The sequence below is a fragment of the Peromyscus maniculatus genome, chromosome 12 (genome assembly GCF_049852395.1).
Source record: "Peromyscus maniculatus bairdii isolate BWxNUB_F1_BW_parent chromosome 12, HU_Pman_BW_mat_3.1, whole genome shotgun sequence".
NCBI lineage: Eukaryota > Metazoa > Chordata > Mammalia > Rodentia > Cricetidae > Peromyscus > Peromyscus maniculatus.
The window spans coordinates 79205745-79222816 of NC_134863.1; the positions used below are offsets into that span (position 1 = coordinate 79205745).

A 17072-nucleotide genomic window follows, 5' to 3' on the forward strand; every position below is an offset into this window, starting at 1 on the left:
CTTGCACGGTGGGTACACAATCAGCATGTACGTACAATCCAGTAGCAGTTCGCTGTTCCCGAACCCCCCGACGGCATTGGTACTCCGAAGACTATCTCAAGCATCCCCTTGTGTCATCTATAAACATGTCGGTGGGTGGTGCTATCAGAGACAATCTTTGCACACACAGAATCCCAACATGGCACTGATGCCGGTTCCCTCTCTCTTTCGACACCCTCCCTCCCTTTATCAAGTTAGAGTCCTCACGGGATCCAACGCCTTATTAGCTTAACTTCACTCTGGGATCCTTTGTCCGGAGAGCCCGCCCTCCCTCCCACTCACCCCCACTACAATATTGCTCCTGGAATTCCTCTTCTCCGGCTTCATCAGATTAAAACATCTCTCTTGCCCTTCTTTTCCCTTCCATCACTTTTTTAAGACAGGTTTTTAGGGTGGGCCAGAGAGGTGGGTGAGTGGTCAAGAGTGAGCACTGCTCTTTGCAAAGGGCCCATGTTTGTTCCCAGAACCCACGTCCAGCAGCTCACAACTGCCCGTGAGTCCAGCTTCGGGGTATCTGTCACCCTCTTCTGGAATCTGCAGGCGCCTGCACACATACATGCTCGCTCGCGCTCGCTCTCTCTCTCTCTCTCTCTCTCTCTCTCTCTCTCTCTCTCTCTCTCTCTCTCTTAAATCATTTCGTAAGTCTTTGTTGTGATTGAGGCTGGTGAAATGTCTTAGCAGGTAAAGGTGTCTGTTAGCCCACTGACGGTCTGAGTTTGATCTCCAGGACCCAGGTAAAATAAGAGTACAGACTTCAAAGCCAGGCAAAGTGATGCACCACCTTTAATCCCAGTACTTGGGAGGCAGAGGCAAGCGGATCTCTGTGAGTTCGAGGCCAGCCTGGTCAACACAGTGAATTCCAAGACAGCCAGAGCTATATAGTGACACCCTGTCTTAAAAAAAGGGAAAACATGCTGGGCAGTGGTGGTGCACACCTTTAATACCAACACTTGGGAGGCAGATCTCTGTGAGTTCAAGGCCAGCCTGGTCTACAGAGCGAGTTCCAGCACAGGCTCCAAAGCTACACAGAGAAACGCTGTCTCGAAAGACCAAAAAAGAGAGAGAACAGACTCTAGCAAGTTGTGCACTGACTTCCACTCATGTGCAAATAAATAAATAAAATGCGATTTCAATACTGCTGCTAGCAAACCCTCTGTAAGCCTGAAATACCAGCTCTTCCTACTGAGACTCCAGCAAGGGGCAGATGGAAAAGCCAGAGAGCTCTCACACCATCACCCTTCACAGAAAACAGAAGGACAGATAACCTCCACAGACACCTGCCAACCCCTTAGCATAACTCAGATGCACCATGGTTCGGTTCCGTCATCCTTTAAGATTTATTTCTTTTTATTGTATGTTTATGAGTGTCGGCCTGCATGCATGCATGTGTACCGCATGGCTATCGTTGCCAAGGAGGCCAGAAGAGGGCATCGGGTTCCCCGGAACTGGAGACCTGGGGTTACAAACGGTTGTGAGTTACTATAGGGGTGCTGGGGACTGAACCTCAACCTCTGTGCGAGCAAGTGTTATTATTAGCTGCTGAAACATTGCTCCAGCCTCAGTTCCATCATCATTAAAATAAAGAAGCGTGGCAGAGCATAACTGTAATACCAACACCCGAGGAGCGGAGGCAGGAAGACCAAACATCCAAAGCACCCAAAGAAGAAGAACTGTCTTTGATGAATTTAGAGATGATTTAAAGGAGAACTGGGGGGTATTAAATTCCATTTCCAAAGAAGAGCCCCTGGATTCTGAGGCAGGAATGGTTTGCCTCACCCCTGCTACGGGGCTCCAGTGGGCTGGTTGCGGCATCAACTTCTTCACTCGGCGGCAACTTCCCCGTGGGCTGGCACTGGGGCACATGACGACCACAGGGGTGACAAAGAGCACCCACCCAACCACTGCCATCTCTTCACCACCACCTCTCCCAAGAAGGAGCCTGCACGGACTGAATGGTGACTGAAAGGAATACCGAAAAGAAATGGCCGCCCACCAGGCCGCTTCTGCCTGCTTTGTTCTCACTCAGCACCGTGTTCTCCAGCCTGCTCTAGTCTCCCAGGATTAAGAAGCCAACTGAGTCAGAGTGAGACGTGGGAGATGAGGCTCCCAGCTCTATGCTTGGATCCATCCCTCTCCCCCACAGTGTTTTCCCTTGGACTCTTGCTCCCCATCTTCACAAGGCCCACAGAGTCAGGATGGGGTGAGTCCAGAAAATGACCCAAAGAGACTCCCAAGCAGGTTAGGAGTGACAAGTCCCAGGACAGCCCAGCTCATGAGTGGGCACACAGGCAGAGGAAGTCTGTCTTCGCCCTCTCCCCTGACAGACAAACCAGGGGCGCCTGTGGTGGCTACACAAATGCTGAAGGATGCCTTGTCCACGCTTCTGTGGCTTCCAAGGACTGTGGCAACCGCCTACAGCCTGTGCAGATTCTAAAGTGCCGCCATAGGAATGAATTCAGACATCACCAGGTCCTAGGAGGGCCCCGCTCCGCCCAAACTTAAGCTTCATACTTCAAAGAAAGACTGTTAATTACACATTATGATACCAATTATATCGAAATGCATTATGAAACAGAATCTTTGCTAAGCAATTCTACTATTTTAATTCTTTCCTTCTGCCATCTTTTAATAATCACTATGGTTTTTTTTATTGCATTAAGAGGCAATTAAGAAAGAAAAGTCTTTAATATTTTAAATCTATTTCATTTTTCTTACATAAAGCATTCCACAGCCATCCATAATAATTCAACAATATAGTGAGAAGATAGACTATCTCAGAGACCATGAGCTGAGCACCGTCGAGGAGGGAAAGTGCAAGGCTGTTGATTCTGAAAGCCCTTCGCACACAACAATAAAAGGCAGAGACTCCTGATCAAAGGTAAAAATAAGCCACACATTAGTGCACATTCATGTGGACACATTAGTGCACATTCATGTGGAAGAGGAGAGCAAGTTCTGTCCTGAGGAAGAAGGTGTGACAAGATCTCATGTGTGGAAGCCCATTTTCAGGTTCCTGGTGGCTTTGCCCAGCAGGTCTGCATAGAGGATGATCAGGACCACAGGCCTGAGTGCAGGTGTCTGAGATGGTCTGCACTTGGCTGTGCTGGGGGGGGGGGGTCTTTTGCTCCACCCCTTGGTGTTTCTATAAATACTTTAGGGCAGAGACAGTCAGGGCTCGTTGGAATAGGTTCCAGGCCCTCTTGAGGCTATCCTTTATTTTCTATCTGTTTATCTCCATAATCTAAATCCTTCTATCTAATATTTCCTGCTGCTATCACTCAAGAAAACTCTGGGGAACTGTGGGGTTGGTGGGTAAACGCCCCGCATTCATGATGTAGACTGACAGGACTGTTAGCTTCAGCCATCCACAGAGTTCAAAGGACATCACTATTTCACATGAACCTGGGCTCGCTGAACTGTATTTCCTTTGAGCTACAGTTGGCCCTCCATACCCAAGGGCTCAACAACCAGACACTGATTGAAACACAGCCCTACCCCACACTGCCTCTTCTAGACTGCTGTCCTGTCCCACGTGACCATCACTTCCAAAGCCTTTGCACTGTATGAAGTGCATTCTGGAGATGGGTTGTTTGTTACCATCGTTTAAAGCACAGTGGTCTCATGACCAGCCTTGGTCTCCACACTGCTATGTAACTGAGGCTGGTCTTGAACTCCCGATCTTCCTGCTCCCTCTCCGAAGTAGTATGATTATGAGCTTGAGTCCCATACTGGGTTTACAGATGAGTTTAAAGTATGTCAGAAGATTTTATGTAAAAATGATGGCTTTTCATACAGGAGATTTGAGCAGCCTCACACTTTGATGTGTATGGGGAGATCCTGAAACCGATATTCCACAGACACTAATGTACAACAACTTAAGCACAATGTCATCTAACATAGAAACACAGACAAGAAAATTCAATTACTTTAATAGTTACAATAGTGTGTACGCCACAAATTCCATATTCATAGAACAAGGGCACACGTGAGTGCACACGCACACGCGCGCGCACACACACAAGCATGCACGCATGCATTCACACTTACACCCACCCACGCAGGCATGTGCACATAGGTGATGAGTATACACACACCACCACCAACTACTGCTACAAGGAGGTTACCATAGGTAATAAACCAATGAGTATGGCTGTGCCATTAAAACCTTACTGATTGAACAAGTGGATGTACTGTGATGGGTGATGTTGCTCTGTGTGCTGTGAATATGTAGCTCTGGTTGGCTGATAAGTAAAACACTGATTGGCCAGTAACCAGGCATGAAGATAGGTGGGATAAGCCGACAAGGAGAATTCTGGGAGAGGAAGGCTGAGTCAGGAAAGGCCAGCCCACTGTCCAGGGAGCAGCATGTAATGGCACACAGGTAAAGCCCACAGAACATGTGGCAACATATAGATTAACAGGAATGGGCTGAGTTTAAGTGCAAGAGCTAGTCAGTGGTAGGCCTGAGCTAATGGCTGAGCAGTTTTAATTAATATAAGCCTCTGTGTGTTTACTTGGGGGACATGAGTGGGAGAGATTTGTCCCAACCACGGGCCAGGCAGGACACAGATAAACCTTCAGCTACAGTAATGTGCTAACTGTTCCTTAGAAGGCTAGGAAGGCCAGGTGAGGGACTCTGAGGACCCTCCTGTCAAAAAACAGCGCAGAAACAGGCAACGTTGTCACATTAGTCTCAATTCACCCAGCAGACACTGAGCAGAGCCCAGCACACACAGCAGGATTGTCAGACGTTAAAATCAAGAGGTAGCAGCTAGAGAAAGGGTTCAGTGGTTAACAGCACTTACAGTTTCACAAAGGATCAGGGTTAAGTTCCCAGCATCTACCTGGTAGCTTACAAGTGTCTGTAACTCCAGCTCCAGGGGAGATGAGGCCCTCTTCTGGCCTCTGAGGGCACTGCATGTATGTGGTATGCATAAATACATGCAGGCAAAATACTCACACACACACACACACACAAACACACACACACACAAATTCCTTAAATCTTAAAAAAAATAAATAAATAAAAAACCCAGACCTAAGCTGGGTGTGCAATCCTAGTGCTCAGGAGTCTGAGGAGAAGGATCTCAAATTCAAAGGCGGCCTGGGCTGCACACTATATACAGCAAGTCTTTTTCTCAAAAACCAAAAGCAAGCAAACAAAACAGATGCCCCAGGGAGATGACATTTCTCACTAACCACTGTTCTTGAAAGGCAAGTGTTTCTTCCTCGCAGAAACAGCTTCCACTCTAAAATGGGGTCCGTCTTCAGAGTGGGTACCCACACGAGGTTCTCTAGCGGCGTCTCTCTCAATGGCCTAGAGCAAAGGACCTTTGAGGACCTGGCAGTCCCCTAGAGGTACTGGTGCGGGCTGAAGTCACCAAGCCGAAGAAGTGACTAGTCGACTTAGTCGGGGTCACTACCGCTGTGATAAAACAGCGTGAGCAAATGCAACTTGGGGAGGAAAGGGTTTATTTGGCTTACACTTCCACATCATTGTCCATCACTGAGGAAGTCAGGACAGGAACTCAAGCAGGGCAGGATCCCAGAGGCCGGAGCTGATGCAGAGGACACGGAGGGATGCTGCTTACTGACTTGCTTCCCATGGCTTCCTCAACCTACTTTCTTATAGAACCCAGGTCCACCAGCCAAGGGATGGCCCCACCCACAACAGGCTGGGCCCTTCCTCACCAATCACTAATTAAGAAGATGCTCCACAAGCTTACGTGCAGCATGATCTTCCGGAGGCATTTTCTCAGTGGAGGCTCCCTCCTCTCCGACGATGATTATGCCTCATGTCAAGCTGACAGAAAGCTAGCCAGCACACTGGTCCACCAGGGAAAATCCCAACCTACAACTTAACGATCACTCCCACCCTCAGCCTTGAATTTCTACCTGCTGACTGGCCAGAAAGGGACCAGGTCCGCTCTGCCCCATGCAGAGCAAATCCTCAAAATCCACCTTCAAAATGAACCCAGGGTCTGTCTGCTTCTCACCCCATCCATCACCTGCATCCTCGTCATGTCAGTTCCTACTCGCTCTCCCCGACTCTGCTCCTTTCTTGCAAATCCTGCAAGCTGACCCTGTGACCACCACAGATACACACTTGCAAACACAACACACACACACACACACACACACACACACACACACACACACACACACAAATAAAGGAAAACTGACATTAGTTCTTCTTTAGAGAACCAGTTAATAATGCAGGGCAAATGGCAGAATCCAAATACCATCTGTTTGCTACTCTGAAGGAAAGATCACACCTATCATCAATCCCAGATCATCAATGGCTTCACAGTGGTGTAGAGAAAAGCTGATATGGTTCTAGTGACAGATGGATGGACTGTCAGTATCTACCATTACTAACAATTAAAAAGGGGCATTACACCACAGTCTATGCAACATTCTTGTTCCAAGTTTTATTCATGCATTCAACATAGTTGCACACTTGTTTCCCAGACTCTCCTTGAACTCCTGGGCTCAAGCAATCCTCCCATTTCCGCTTCCTGAGTCACTGGAACTCAGTATGTGTCACCATGGCCGGCTGTTGGCCCCCAGTGTGGAACTGAATCTGACCATGTCTTTATGAAAGACATCAGGGGACAAGGGAAGTGTGTGAGGGCACCGATCGACAACAGCAGCGATGCAATCCACTCTGTGGAGACACTGCGGGACAAATGCACTGCGCGAGGGGAGGGGGCAGGAGGACAAGGAAGGAGGAGCCAGACTCCGAAATGTAAGTCAAGACCTCACAGCGAGCACTCCCATAGTCCCATACTAGGGATCTGGAAGCAGAAGAATTGAGTTCTAAACCAGCCTGAGCTACATAGAGAGACCTTGTCTTAGAGCAGTGGTCCTCAACCTTCCTGATGCTGCGACCCTTCAATACAGTTCCTTATGTTGCGGTGACCCCCCCCAATCCATAAAAATTATTCCATTTCTACTTCATAGCTGTAATTTTGCTACTGTTATGAATCATAATGCAAATATCTGATATGCACAATATCTGATACACAACCCCTGTGAAGGCCGCATTGGAACCCCCAAAGTGCTTACACTCCACGGGTTGAGAATCACTGTCATAGAGAGAAGGGCACGTGAGATCAACCCCATGCAGTGTGAATGTTTAGGGTCTTGGATTGTGCTTAGATATTTTTACCAACTGAAAACAGCTCTGAGACACCAACGAGCAGAGACACTGAAAAATGAAGTCTTGCTCATTTACGTGACAACAGGATTATGATGATGTTGAGGCAAAAGAAGCCGGATCACTTTGGAGAAATATTTATACCTAGAACTGATTTCAGTCCTTCAGTCCTCTCTGTATTGTTCTTCGGGCAACTGTACAAATGACTGCAGCTGTCCTGACCACACAGAATCTCTATTGTTGTTGTTGTTGTTGTTGTTTTAATACCCTTAAGAACAATGTCTAGAAGGAAGAGCAGGGTGGGAGCTAATTAACACAAACATTAACTGGGGGCTTTCTGAATGTTTCTGTATACTCACAGTGCCCCTAGGAAGTCCTTCGAGGCACAGGGCCAGCATGTAGGAGAACAGAACTACTCACCATTCGGAGTTCAAGCTTCGAAACGTGTGAACGTCCAGAATGCTGTAGGAGCTCAAGCTTCGGAAAGTGTCAACACCCAGAATGCAGCTGTCAACCTAGAAGTTCACAAGAAAAGGCTCTGAGTGACAAACGGCTGTCCCAAGCCCATGCACCTCGTTTCATAAGCAAAAAATGGAAAGAAAAGGACATAGCGGCACAGTACTGCATCAGTCGAGGAATCTATAAGGCCACCACAGCAGGGCAGCCATGATGGAGAGGATGCCGGGGGCTTAGGAGTGGAGACAAGTCATCTAGAACTCTCCACAAAGCGAGACACAGAGAACCCACCCTAGTGACATCGCCCCATTCCACCTGCCGGAGGAACAGCATCCTGGAGTCAGTCACGTGCGTCCACCAGGCTCACAGTCCTACTAAAGAGAGCAAGAAAAGGCCAAGCATGGTGTTATAGGCCTGGAGTCTCAGCTAGTCAAGAGACTGAAGCAGGGAGGTCACGTTAGTCCAAGAGTTCGGGGTCACTAGGCAACAGAGCTCAAGACCCAACACTTAAATAATAAAATAAAAGGCAAGAGGGTAATACATGTGCATTTTTATTCAGATGACTGGAATTTTCAAAGCAAATGTATGATCTCTTAAAAAGGAAGGGAACAAATAGCAAAGAAAGAGAACTGAGACAAATCAGTCCAAGTAAATCGACATTTCACACTGAAGAAGACCAAGGCCAGGCTGCTTTCCGATGAGAATCGGGCCGCAAGGGTTGACAGGCCGCTGTGGTGAGTAGTGAACTTCACATTGCTCTCAGTATCGGGTCAGGCTGGACCAGACATGATTGCCAATGGGTAACATTTTAAAAAATACTGTTTGGACATATTTCTTAGATGGTTAGGGCAAGCCGACTTCATCCAGGAGGACAGCAATGGACAGATACTAACCCTCTAGAAGAAGGGGATGGACAGGGCTCAGCTGAGAACGGGGAGGACAGCTGGGGGTGGGAGGTGTAAAGAGTGGGGTGGGAGGTCAGCGGGCGGAAAACTACAGGGGGAAACATCAATGTCGGACAGCTTCGTGCTGGAGGCAGGCCCAGGACCTAGACAAAGGAGCGGGGAAGGATAACTCCTCAGACGCCGAAGGTGATCAGTTATAACCTGGGGGGATCTCAGGAATTGATTTAGCAGGGCTGTGCTAAAACTGCACAGCAAACCAAGGGTAAGTTGAGGCCTAATTTTTAAAATGTTCAAAAGAGCCTGACTTAAGATATAGAATCTCTATCAAGAACAGCTTAAGCAGAGACCCTGACTCCAGAGGGGCTCCAGAGGGGCTCCGCCACCTTCCCAGGCCTGCAGAGAGACGATCTTGGCGAGAAGGTAGTTCAATTCAACAAGGTTTAGTAACTGGTATTGGTTCAAACTTCTGAAGTCTGACCCTGGGTAGTTTATTTTAGGTATATTCAAGAACAGTACAATTTGGTGAACATTATTCTGGTGATAATTAAGTCAATCCCGTGTGCACAAAAAGCGTACATGAATCTCTCTGAGGAACAAAGCAACCAAATACAGATCAGATGTGACCACTTCAAAACCTTGTGTAAAGTCCATAAAGATAGGTTCTATAGACAAACTAGAAAACAAATTTACATTAGGAGTCTGGGGGAAGATGCCCCAGAAAAAGGTTCTGGAAAAGTCTCTATGCGCCCAGGGAGAGCCAAAGTCCCCAGACTAGTAAACACATCTGCTCCCAGATTTCTGGACAGACTAGAGGTACAGCGTTCCTTCCCTCAAAGGAACAACTCTGTGTGTTCAACATTCCAGGTTCCCCTGGTGTTTATCTGTGAGCACAAGGACCTCCATGTTTCCCACATTCTAGAAGATACCTTGGTATTTTAACACAGCAGCCCAAGAGTAACCAACCAACACTGAGAAGAAAAAATCAAAATTTAATGCCTGGATCTAAAACGTCCCAAAAAATCCAAGAAACTTTCGATCATGGTCAGAATTACAAAACTCCCCTAGCACACAGCCTAAGCAACTTCCGCATCAGCCAGACCCCATTTAACAGATGGACAAAATGCTCTCCTTGCATCCTCAAGTGTGACATACACACAGGTTATCGAAGATCGACAAGAGTGTGGGGGTGCGCACCTTTAGTCCCAGCACTCAGGAGGTAGAGGCAGGTGGATCTCTGTGAGTTCCAGACCAGCTAGGGCTACATAGTGAGAGCCTGTCTTTAAAAGGGAAAAAAAAAAAAATCTACAAGGGCAAATGTGCTAAATATTCTCTCTTATCTCTGTCAGCAATGATCTGTTCCCAAGGCAGCCCTCCCTCCCTGGGCCCTGTGCAAGCCCAGAAGAAGCCATGATAGGGAAGGCAGGAAGCTGATCCTGCTTCCTTCCTGCTGGGTCACCTGGGGTCTGACCATCATATGGTTTCTCTCAAGCCACCTGTCCCTCTGTGTCAGTTACAGCGGATGAAGAAGGGACTTCTTCTTACAAGCCCCATGTCCCTCGTTCCCTTCTTGGCCTTCATAACTCTATGGCCACCTTCATCCAATCATCTAGTCACCTCTTTAAGTATACTATATAGTTTCCTGTCCAGTCTGACAGGAACACGGACAGACAGAAGGCAGAGAATCTGAAATTCAAATTTCCATATGTGCTCTCAACCATAGGAGGTAAGACAGACAGACAGACAAGAAAGGAAGGGAGGGAGGGAAGGAGGGAGGGGGGAGGGAGGGAGGGAGGAGGGAGGGAGGGAGGAGGGAGGGAGGGAGGGAGGGAGGGAGGGAGGAGGGAGGGAGGGAGGGAGGGAGGGAAGGAAGGAGGGAAGGAAGGAAGGAGGGAGGGAGGGAGGGAGGAAGGAAGGAAGGAGGGAGGGAGGAAAGGAGGGAGGGAAGGAAGGAAGGAAGGAAGGAGGGAGGGAGGGAGGGAAGGAAGGAGGGAGGGAGGGAAGGAGGGAGGAGGGAGGGAGGGAGGGAGAGAGGGAAGGAAGGAAGGAGGGAGGGAGGGAGGGAAGGAAGGAGGGAGGGAGGGAAGGAGGGAGGAGGGAGGGAGGGAGAGAGGGAGGGAGGGAAGGAAGGAGGGAAGGAGGGAGGGAGGGAGGGAGGGAGGGAAGGAGGGAGGGAGGGAGGGAGGGAGGGAGGGAGGGAGGGAGGGAGGGAGGGAGGGAAAAAAAGGAAGAAAAAAGAAAAAGAAAGAGCCCTATTTCTAAGGCACATTTCATGGGGCACATGAGATTTGGACAGAAGCGGCAGGTGTCCGAGGAGGCTCTAAATTTACGGGTATCTTGAAAGTCTACCCAAATTTTGCATACACATGTGGTTTTTTTCTGAGAAGACAAATCCAAAAAGGAAAAGGTCACATTTGTCATTGGAGCCTCGAAAGCTGAGGTACCGCTGCAGGAGCCGACCAGCACAGACGCGGCCGCTGTCTCCTCAGGGAGGAATGGAAGAAAGGCGGACGGCAGAGAGCACACACCTATGTCAGCCCCCGGGAGGGAGCAGAACCGCATCCCTCACTGAGGGGGCTGGGGCTGGAGGACCCTCCCCCACCCCCCACCCCCCACCAACCCTGCGAGGCAGCTGGGGCGGTGTGTTCCTGCGCATCACTCACAGCTCCCTCCCAATAATCAAGTGACATTTGCAAAGCTCATCAGCCCAGCAGGTGTTCAGATGTACAAGCAATAGAAAAACAGTTCCGGGCCTGAGGAAAAAAAGAAACATCTCCGGCTCTGAAAATCCCCCAGGCTGCTGCGAGAGTGTGGGACAGAAAACCAGGAGAGGAAAAATACACTGGAGATAGCGGAACATCACAGACAAGCGGTCCCGAATGCCTAGGTGGGAAAGGGAAGTTCTGTGTGTGTGTGTGTGTGTGTGTGTGTGTGTGTGTGTGTGTGTGTGTGTGTGTGCATGTACATGCACACATGCATGTGTATGTACATGTATGTGTGTACATGCACACATGCGTGCATGCGTGCATGCGTGCATGTGTGTGTGTGTGTGTGTGTGTGTGTGTGTGTGTGTGTGTGTGTGTGTGTGTGTGTGTAAAACAAACATGTGCTCCCAACCCTCTGCCTGCCTGCCCTGTGACCAAGCCTGTGTGACTGACTCACCCTGTCTAGTCTCTAGCTCACCCCTGGTTACACGGAGACTCTATACCGCACAAAACTCCCAGGGCTGCAGTAGGGTCGCTGAGATGCGCCTTGCCCAGCCTGAGGTCTGTTTTATGGTCTCTGTGTCCTTCACAACAAGGGTGGTCTGACAACAAAGCAACAGAAGGTGACAAGAGACTTAGGAACTGACACTAAGGTTGATGCCAAAAGGCAGTGACAAGCCATCTGGGCGACAGCCCCTGAGGGGGGCCAGAGCCTCTAACCCACATGGAGCCCCGTGATTCCCTCCTTCGCCCATGCTGCTGTCCTCAGCCCAGAGGCAGAAGGACATTGCGGCCAAGAGCCTTGCTCTGGAGCCTTGGTTGGCACCAGGGCTTCGGAATGGACTGCGAGGTGGCCCTGCACGAGTCAAGGTATTACTCTGAAACTCGGTCTCCTCACCTGACAACCAGGCCCAGGACCGATCTTTTCTGATGACTGAAATCACACCAAGTTCTTAGACCAATGCCCAGAGAGCAGAAATAACCACGGGCAAGCTGTCGGACCCGTGGATTTCAGCTGGTTCTCAAGAGCCCTGTGACAAAGCAGCATCTGTGGTCCAGAGAACTGCCAGCCCGCAAGCCAGCGACATGTCCTCGATCCTGAGATGTGCCGTGTATTCTAATGTTTCTAAAGTGACAGCGAGCACTGAATTTACCATATATCATGCTGCCTGTTAAATGGGGACAATAGTATATCAAGCTAATGTCGCAGAGGGCCAAAACAAAAAACCCAATGTGTGCAAAACGCTCTCCAAAGGGCTTGCTCTGGAGTATGCAGAAATCGTTTTTTCTGTGATTCTGTCCACCATTGTGAGCAGTATGGCTCTAACCCCCACACACGTTCCCCTCTGATCAAATGTGGAGATTTTTCCTCACTCGCACCTAACCCAAAGCCACCCTCCACTCTACTAACAAAGATGCTGGCCAAAGCCTTGGGATACAAAAAGATGCTGTAAATGTTAGGCATTTGCTAGAATTTCCCTGTTCTGCTGGCATCTGGGAACTACTGAATAACAGAACATTCTTTAGAAGTTAGAGTTGCACCATGTCGTATCCCAAGTTCATTCAAGGTTGATTCTTTGTGTGTGTGTGTGTGTGTGTGTGAAATAATCTGCATGTCATTGGGTTGGCTTTTTGGGGGGCCCTATAGGAACAGATGTTCTCCTATCAATCTGAGAAAGACCCATGGAAGATAAACCTTTAGCAGAGGGGCCGGAGAAATGGTTCGGTGGTTAAGAACATCTTCTGCACTTGTAGAGGACACAGGTTCCATTCCTATCACCTACGTGACTGCTCACAACTGCCTGGCTCACCTATTCTCAGAGGAATCCCTCTTCTGATGTCCAAAGATGCACATACACACAAGCAAGCAAAACACGCATGCTTATAAAATAAGCAGAACTGAATAAAAATGAAATTAAAAACCACTCAGCAGAGGCACAAGAGAAACCAACCCAACATGGGGAAGAGGTATCAATAAACGTATCTGAGGGGCTTGTGGACTTAGCTCAGTGGCAGGGACTTGCATAGGAAGCCAAGCCCTGGGTTCGGTACCTAGCATTTAAAAAGAAAAAAATGCACCCAAATACCTCAGAGAATAATTACAAAAGAGCAAAACTCAAACACTGAGTGCATTGGTGGCCTCCTTTATCTACAGACTCTGGGGAAGACATAAAAATCACTACCGGCTGAGTAGACCTGGCCAAAATGTTTGATGTGAGAAATGCCAAACTTCTAGTATTCAGTATTCAGCTTTTGGAATTTACCTTTATTTTTGCCCCCAGCTCTGGGAACATTTTCATATCCATGTTGAGATAGCTATCTTGGGGATGAGACCCAAGTCTAAGCATGGGTATACCTTACATATGTAGTCAGAGAGTTATTTCAATACTGACCAAGTTTCAACTTTTGGACAGTTTGGATTTAGATGTGCGGTCTCCTCCTTCCCTTTCTCATCATCACTGCGTCCTGGGTGCCCTGAAGACTGGAGGACTTCTAACCAAAGAAGGGGACAACCAAAAAACCAGTCATCTGAGAGCATGGGCCCTAGGTCAGATTGCCGGACACAAAGCCTGATCTCCTACAGTGAGGCATGTGACCTTGAGCCAATTCCCCACGCTTCTCTGTAAAATGAGGGTAATGGCGGTTAGCAGGAGTGAGGATTCAGGCAATGGATGCTCCTAAAGAACTGTCAACATGCCAGGCACACAGACCTGCAGGAACCTAGAGCCATCTCTATATGACATCAGCGGAGCCCCAGAAGCCCTTGAAATGGGGGTCAGGGGGGCTGGGGGGGGGTTCCAGTCTCCAGCAGACAGTGAAATGGGAAGACAAGTGGTGAGACAGACAGAAGACAGGTCACAGACATGCCACACATAGACTGTGTCACAGAGATGGGTGTCCTTCAATACCTTTTCCTCTTGAGGTTCTGGGGAGCAAAGCCCGAGAACGCTAGCCACACTCTCCACCACCGAGCGTCACCCCCGCGTCACCCCCACCCCACAGGAGCCGGGCCTGTGTTCTCTGAGCCTCGTCATCCTCCCCAGTTACTCACTGCACAGAGTTACACTGAGAAACCAAAACCCATCACGTGGCTGGACATCATCTGAGTTTTCTGCATGGCTCTGCCTTCCCTGGCATCAAAAAGGGACAACAGAAGCAAAAAAAAAAAAAAAACACTAGATCCTTGCCACTCTCAGGAAAGTGTATCACTCACAAGCACGAAAGCCACCCGGCCAGACGTGACCAGTGATGCCTTCCACTAAGACAAACATCCGAGTCACCGGGGCCTGGTCACATCTTTCAACACTATGCTTTCGTTCACCTTCTACCCAAAGCTCAGGGAGCAAGAGCCAGCCAGCCAAACCCTGGGGAAAGGAAAAGAAAGACCTAGGATCCATTGTCCTCGCCAGCCCACACGGTCTCCCCATAGGTCATGGGAATTTTTGGACAGCGACTTCATAAGGAGGTGTTTGAGTCATCAGCAAGAAAGGCTAGGACAGGTTGTCTGGCTGTAAGCGTGTGATGGATACGGGGTGTGGGTAAATGTCAAACACAGTGCCTGCACGGGCCGGGGGAGGGGGGGGACCAGCTTGCTTACACAGCTGTTTCCTTCCTCAGACAAACGATGAAACAGCACTTTGGAATGCAGATCATCTTCAATTAAGACATTTCTGTCGAAAAGCTCTCTTGGCAGGACCAGCGACGGATTCGTCACCGTCCTCCGACTCGGAGTTTTCAAGGGTGGCGGGGCAATTTATTTTTGTTGATTAAACAAAATACAAAGGGAAAGGGCCTAAAAATTGATTAGCCGATTAAACTCAATGATTCTTGATGAGGAAGTGAGTGCGCATGGCTCACTCACTCCGCTGGAGTTATAAACTGTCTCCCAGCGAGTTTGCATCCAGGCTCAGGATCCAAACAACCACGGAAATTTGTGCTGACAAAAAGATAAAGTAAGGTTGCATTATGCAAAATCCTTCTTTTCTGTGATGGAACGGAGGGAAGAGGGAGAAGGAGGACTGGGGAGGGTGCAGGCATTGCCGCACGCATAATTCCTGGGAGAACAATTTGGGTTGAAGGAGGGACCGGCTGCTGGCTGAATGGAACCAGCTCTTTAGCAGACGACAGTAGTCACTAAGAGCAGCCAATCTGTGGGGATGGCAACGCTTATAAATACCCAGACATTTCATTTTCTCTTTTACTTTTCCAAGAGAACAAGCAGCCCAACCAAGTGATGGCTTTCTGAAGCTACTGCGTACTCCATCAGTGCACGAAAGGGCACCAGAAGCCTATTTCAGCTCCAAATAAAGTTTTCCTCTAATTGTTGCCACAAGGTCAAGTCTACAATGGCAATAAATTCACTCATAACAGCCACAAAAAGTGGAGGCAGCAGAATGCCAGTGCTTGCTGGTGGTCGGGGCATGGACGTTGCAAGGCTGCCACACATTTTTAAACTTGATTATACATAATTGTTAATCACTGACCCATCTCCAACCTCCTGGGCTGGAACACGTTGCTAGGCAACCCATTTTGCTCTAGACAGTTTTTGAAAGCAAGTCAGACAACAAGCAAGTGTCAACGAAGTAAACACTAACTATTAGTGACAGGTCCAAATAGATGAAGGATGCCCAGCATCCTTACGGCGTATTTACTTCATACTCCAGCCTAATGCAAACGTGTATTTCTCCATGTCTTACAACTGAGCCAATAAGCTGTCTTCGGTTCAATTGGATGCAATTGCCCTTTTGGTATAACCCAGACAACTTGAGAGCCAGAGGGGTCCAAAGACTATGCCACGGAGGAATTGCCTTCTTCAAAATCACAACCGTGCTTTGCATCACAAACATCTCATTTACTTAGTCCACTCATCAGCTGGGAAACATAACCTACTTCTAAATGCCCAAATAAGAAGTCACATGCACTTTCCTACTTAAGATGATCACAAGCTGATTTTACTGTTGCTTGGACAATATCTACCTTTTCAAATCGGCAGAGCCACAGGGAACCGAAGTAATTTTATTGTTCCTAATTTAAGATCAGGAACACCAGGGAACATCGGGAAGATGGGGACAGAACAGCCAAGTCCATGAAAAAAGTCATTTACCGGGAAAGCGTAGGGAAGGCGGGTGGCTGGTGTCACGGAACACGATGTCATTCCTGGGAAGAAAGTGAAATCTAATGACTCTTCATGTCCACATCCAAGAAGCCCAGCTTGCCTCAGGGAATTTATGCTAAGGATACCTAATGGCCTGTGTTTGTTCTCAGGATCCCCAGGAAGCCTTCACATTGGCTACTGTGAGTACTAAGGGCCAGCTCAGGGAATGCCCGGGGACAGTGAGTACTGAGTAAGGACCAGCTCAGGGAATGCCCGGGGACAGTAAGTACTGAGTAAGGATCAGCTCAGGGAATGCCTGGGGACAGTAAGTACTGAGTAAGGACCAGCTCAGGGAATGCCCGGAGACAGTAAGTACTGAGTAAGGACCAGCTCAGGGAATGCCTGGGGGACAGTGAGTACTGAGTAAGGACCAGCTCAGGGAATGCCTGGGGACAGTGAGTACTGAGTAAGGGCCAGCTCAGGGAATGCCTGGGGACAGTGAGTACTGAGTAAGGACCAGCTCAGGGAATGCCTGGGGGAAAGGTGAATAACCTCATTAAGAAAGAAATGTTGGCCAGGCGGTGTCCCACACCTTTAATCCCAACACTGGGGAGGCAGAGGCAGGTGAATCTCTGTGAGTTCAAGGCCAGCCTGGTCTACAAAGCCAGTTCCAGGACAGGGCCCAAAAGCTACACAGAGAAACCCTGTCTTGAAAA

At 48.7% G+C, this 17072-nt stretch overlaps 1 protein-coding gene across 3 annotated transcripts in view; it reads right to left on the reverse strand.

Annotated features, from left to right (window-relative positions):
- Positions 1-17072, reverse strand: part of Tiam1 (TIAM Rac1 associated GEF 1) — a 403079-nt gene that overhangs the window by 302899 nt on the left and 83108 nt on the right. For 2 of the 3 annotated variants that reach the window (XM_015987745.3, XM_076549156.1), the window contains exon 2: positions 7619-7713. The gene's annotated coding sequence lies outside the window, so the exon portion shown is untranslated. Of the gene's footprint in view, positions 1-7618; positions 7714-16365; positions 16420-17072 lie in introns of those variants that run through there. The other variant, XM_076549155.1, reaches the window with a different exon arrangement.